A 6,000-nucleotide genomic window follows, 5' to 3' on the forward strand; every position below is an offset into this window, starting at 1 on the left:
TTACTCACACAGACAGTGGACTGGCTGGCTGCTGTTAGCCTGTGCGCGTCATCTCGCAACGACCTGCATGCCATACCTTTGTTGAACATAACGGTCTCATGTTAACACAGAGTTCGACCAGAGCCATCTCAAACGTTAACGTTTCTCTTTGACTTTTGACTCTTTTAAATATATGCTACTCTCCTGCCAGTTAAAGACAGTCATTAAATGTCTTTAATATTTATTTCAGATATTCTATTCAAAAATGAAAATAGATGCAAAGAAACGTCGGGCTGGGTGTTGTCAATACATTTTGTCACGTAGGCTGCAGCTGTAAATCATACATCGTTATGCCTACTGGCTCGCTAGAAAAAAAACAAAAACCTATCGTTGAAAAATCACTTGAAGGAAGAAAAATATAAAAGTTCCACTTTCTGCCAATGAATGGAATCCCCGTATCAGAAATGGGGGGAAGTTACAGCGACACAGTTAGTCTGTGAGTAGAATAGATTGTGTAGACAACTTCACTGTTTCCACAAAGGTGATGTGCTTTTTAACAGGACTTGGTCAGTGTAATGATATAAATGCTAGCATTCGATTATGGTCAACGGTACCGAAAATGCCCGTTGCACCAGCCATCATAACAAATGTCCCAATATAGGATCGATTTAAAGCTCTATATATTTTTATTTCACGTTGACAGTGTAGGCTATTATGTGTATTCCGACGCGAATTACATTTAATTGGGTTACGGCATTCACTTCAACCGAATGAAGTCAAATAGAAACGGCTCGAATTCCTTAATAAGGCTTCTTGGTTTTCAAGCTAACTTTCCGAACAGCCGTTTTGTATTGAGTCCTTAAAATGCTACAACACGGTATTTTTTAAACCAAATAACATTGAACGTCATTGCAAGATATATGCAATACCAAGTTTTGCCAGTAGATGGCAGTCGCGTATTAGAAATGGGAGAGTCATTTGCGACTTGCGTTGAAGTTTTAATACTGGATATAATGAGTCTCCAGCGAAAATAGTGAACTATTATTGCTTAATGGATGTGATGACACTCCAACAATGAACATATGTGAAAAGTTGTAGCCTCAAAATCAGGCAATGTAGAATTGAATACCTTTTTGAAATTATTTAATACATAATTGTATTAAAACATGAACTGTTTGAGCAGCATTACAAGTAAATTTTAAGGCTGACCAGAGCCATACCATTCCAAGATATTAAAAATCAGTTCATAGTTGTGTGTCAGGGCTATAATATCATGCTGACCACATTTTGTGTGAATGTGATGAACCCCCTAGGAAGAGTATTTCAAAGTTTGGTACGTGAAAAAACACTTAAAAACACACAAAATCCAAAATAGCTCACTTCCTGTTGGGAAAAGTTAAGGGATGCAAATGAGAAATGTGTGTGTCTTGAGGAGACCCTTATGCCTACCAGACGTGGTGCATTTACGTGAAAGTATATGTCCACAATATTAGAAAAAAGCCATAGGGGGCGCTGTGTAGCCACGCCCAGATGAATGTGGATATGGATGTGATTGCACTCCAAAAGTGAATATATTTGTAAAATATCAGCCCGATCAGATGATGTAGAACGGAATTAAGCCCACTTCCTGTTTTTGGGCGTAACGTGTGTATTATACGCCTCGCCATTGCCAAACCGTTTGAGATATCAAAAATCCTCTCGTCATTTAGGGTCAGGACTATTCTAAGATCATGATTACTACATTTGGTGTGAATGTGATTAATACCCTAGCAGGAACGCATACAAACATGATAAAAACCTCACTTCCGTTGCCAGATGGTGGCGCTATAACATTGATTTCTTCTTGGTATTTGGATGTGATTACACTCTAACAGTGAACATATTTGTAAAATATCAGCAAGATCAGACAATGTAGACCATGAATTTATGGCTACTTCCTGTTGGCGCGGCGTGACATGAAAATTGTACGCCTCGCCATGACCATACCGTTTGAGATATCAAAAATATCCTTTGGAATTAGTATTATGACTATCGTGAGACCAGTTTGACCCCATTTCGTGTGAATGCAATGAAGCCCCTAGGAGGAGTACTTAAAAGTGTAGTACGTGTAAAATGCACAAAATTCAAAATGGCTGACTTCCTGTTCACATATTTGATTCGATGCGAATGAGAAATGTGGTTGTCCAGAGGAGTCCCACATGCGTACCAAATTAGGTGAAGGTAGCTCAAAGTGCCTGTCCACAATAGAAGACAAAGCATTAGGGGGCGCTGTGGAGTCCCTCGGCCACGCCCAGGTCTGAGCATCTGACACATCCTGACAGCCAACACTTCTCATGTGTGTGCAAAATTCCATGAGTTTCCATCCATGGCAAGCACCTCAAAAATGCAAAATACATTGAAAAAAAAGAGAATAATAATTATAGGGGGCGCTGTCTAGCCACGCCCCGATTGATATGTATATATTTCATATTGTACTCCAACAGTGAACATATTTGGAAAATATCAGCCAGATCGGACGATGTCGAAAAAAAAGTCATTTTTTTGCACGCAATATGTGTACTGTACGACTCGCCATTTCCATACCGTTTGAGATATCAAAAATCCCTTCACAGCATATGGTCATGAGTATCCTAAGATCATGCTGACTACATTTCGTGTGAATGTGATGAATGCCCTAGCAGGAAGGCATAGAAATATGATAAAGACCTCACTTCCTGTTGCCAGATGGTGGCGCTATAACATTGACCCGTTCTTGGGATATGGATGTGATTATACCCCAACAATAAACGTATTTCTAAAATATCAGCCAGATCAGACAGTGCAGACCATGAAATTACGGCCACTTCCTGTTGGCGCGGCGTGACATAAAAATTCTACGCCTCCCTAAGACCGTCCCGTTTGAGCTATCAAAAATATCCTGGCAATTTAGCATCATGAATATCCTGAGACCATTCTGACCACAGGTGGTGTGAATGTGATGAACCCCCTAGGAGGAGTACTTAAAAGTGCAGTACGTGTAAAACGCACAAAATCCAAAATAGCTGACTTCCTGTTTGTATATTTGATTAGATGCGAATTTGAAATGTGTTTGGTCCGAGGAGTGCTATATGCATACAAAATTTGGTGAAGGTAGCTCAAAGTGCCTGCCCACAATAGATGACAATGCGATAGGGGGCGCTGTGGAGTCCCTCAGCGACGCCCAGATCTGAGCATCAAATAGATCCTGAAAGTCCTCATTTCTGATGTGTGTGCAAAATTCGCAGACTTTTTATGCATGGCAAGCACCTCAAAAAGGCCCATTTGCATATAGAAAAAAGAATAATAATAATAAATATAGCTGCAAGCAGCAATGAACGGGCCCAAGCACCATGGGCGCAACCGCCTTGGTGGCACAGTTGTGCCAATGACATTTTTCACAATATGTACACACTTTGGAAATAATCACCTTCCTGGACAACGAATAGTGTGCACAGGAATTCCCCTTTGATCAATGAAGATGTTGCTGCTGCTATTGGAATGCATCAATGATATAAGCCTCACTTCCTATTGCCAGATGGTGGCGCTATAATATTGAGCTGTGTATGGTTTATGGATTTGATTTCACTCCAAAAATGAACATATTTGTACATTTTAAGCCAAATTGGAAGATGTCGAGTAAAATTAAAGCCACTTCCTGTTGCCAGATGCTGGCGCTATAATATTGAGCCGTGTATGGTTTATGGATTTGATCACACTCCAATAATTAACATATTTGTACATTTTCAGCCAAATTGGAAGATGTCAAGTAAAATTAAAGCCACTTCCTGTTGCCAGATGGTGGCGCTATGCCATTGAGCCTGTCTTGGTATATTGATGAGATTACACTCCAAAAATGAACATGTGTGAAGTTTTTGCCACATCAGACAATGTAGAATGAAACAAAAATTACTTCTTGCTTGCACATTGTGATAACATGCTACAGTCCTGTATGGAGAGCAGAGATTAATTAATTTCCATAGTTTTTACACGGGGAGGCACAATTTACGCTTGAGAAGTCATTCGGCCATAAATATGCACTCAAAATGAAAACAATTGGCTTCAAGAACCTATTCAAATTCATTGTGGCTGCAGCGGGGATCGAACAGGTGAATTTGCGTGCCTTAATCCACCGCCCTAACCATTACGCTATACTGCCCGCTTATACACGGGTGCCATCTATTGGCCAAATGTCTCTTTTTATCTTGGTTTAATAATTTCTCTACGAAGTGTCGGATAATATTGCACGAAACGTCTAGTTAACCAGCATCATTCTTTTCCATTTCACTGGTAATTATGCTGCCTGAAACGCATTTGTTCAGCCAAATCTAAAAGAGATGCCAACTCTCTGCCCTCAATACAGTATTTTCATATTAATTTACCATTCCTAGCGAAATTGTATGTTCTCTTAATTCGTGTTTAATGACAAGCCTAATAAACTAACATAGCTGGCGATTTAACTGAAAGTTTTCTATTCATGTAAACCAACGTAGCTGACCTGTTTTTTGACTCACACAGACAGTGGACTGGCTGGCTGCTGTTAGCCCGTGCGTGTCATCTCGCAACGACCTGCATGTGATACCTTTGTTGAACAAAACGGTCTCTTGTTAACACAGCGTTCGAGCAGAGCCACCTCAGACGCTAAAGTTTCTTTTTGACTTCATGTGTTAATCTTTTAAAAATATGATACTCTCCTGCCAGTTAAAGCCTGTCTTTAAGTCTTTAAATGTCTTTCATATTTCTTTTAGTTATTCAATTCATGTAATGAAAATAGATGCAAAGAAACGTCGGGCTGGGTGTTGTCAATACATTTTGTCACGTAGGCTGCAGCTGTAAATCATACATCGTTATGCCTACTGGCTCGCTAGAAAAAAACAAAAACCTATCGTTGAAAAATCACTTGAAGGAAGAAAAAAATGAAAGTACCACTTTCTGCCAATTAATTGAATCGCCGTATCAGAAATGGGGGGAAGTTACAGCGACGCAGTTAGTCTGTGAGTAGAACAGATTGTGTAGACAACTTCACTGTTTCCACAAAGGAACCAAAAATGTGCTTTTTAACAGGACTTGGTCAGTGTAATGATATAAATGCTAGCATTCGATTATGGTCAACGGTACCGAAAATGCCCGTTGCACCAGCCATCATAACAAATGTCCCAATACAGGATCGATTTAAACCTCTATATATTTTTATTTCACGTTGACAGTGTAGGCTATTATGTGTATTCCGACGCGAATTACATTTAATTGGGTTACGGCATTCACTTCAATCGAATGAAGTCAAATAGAAACGGCTCGAATTCCTTAATAAGGCTTCTTGGTTTTCAAGCCAACTTTCCGAACAGCTGTTTTGTATTGAGTCCTTAAAATGCTACAATACGGTTTTTTAAAAATCCAAATAACATTGAACGTCAAAGCAATATATGCATTATATGTATTAATCTTTTAAATATATGATACTATCCTGCCAGCAAAAGCCTGTTTTTTATTTTAGTTATTCAATCGAGTTAATTAAGATAGATGAGAAAAAACGTTGCTGTGGGCTGGGTGTTTTCAGTACATTTTGTCATGTAGGCTGCCGCTGTTACTCATACATCGTTATGGTTACTGGCTCGCAAAAAGAAACAAAACTTGTCGTTGAGAAATCACTTTATCCAAGAAAGAGAAACCATACCGAAAATTAGAAAGAATACTAACCTTTGCCACTAGATGGCAGTCGCGTATTAGAAATGGGAGAGTCAGTTGCGACTTGAGTTGAAGTTTTAAGACTGGATATAATGAGTCTCCAGCGAAAATAGTAAACTATTATTGCTTAATGGATGTGATGACACTCCAACAATGAACATATGTGAAAAGATGTAGCCTCAAAATCAGGCAATGTAGAATTTAATACCTTTTTGAAATTATTTAATACATAATTGTATTAAAACATGAACTGTTTGGGCAGCATTACAAGTTAATTTTAAGGCTGACCATAGCCATACCATTCCAAGATATTAAAAATCA

Source organism: Conger conger, chromosome 5, assembly GCF_963514075.1.
Source record: "Conger conger chromosome 5, fConCon1.1, whole genome shotgun sequence".
NCBI lineage: Eukaryota > Metazoa > Chordata > Actinopteri > Anguilliformes > Congridae > Conger > Conger conger.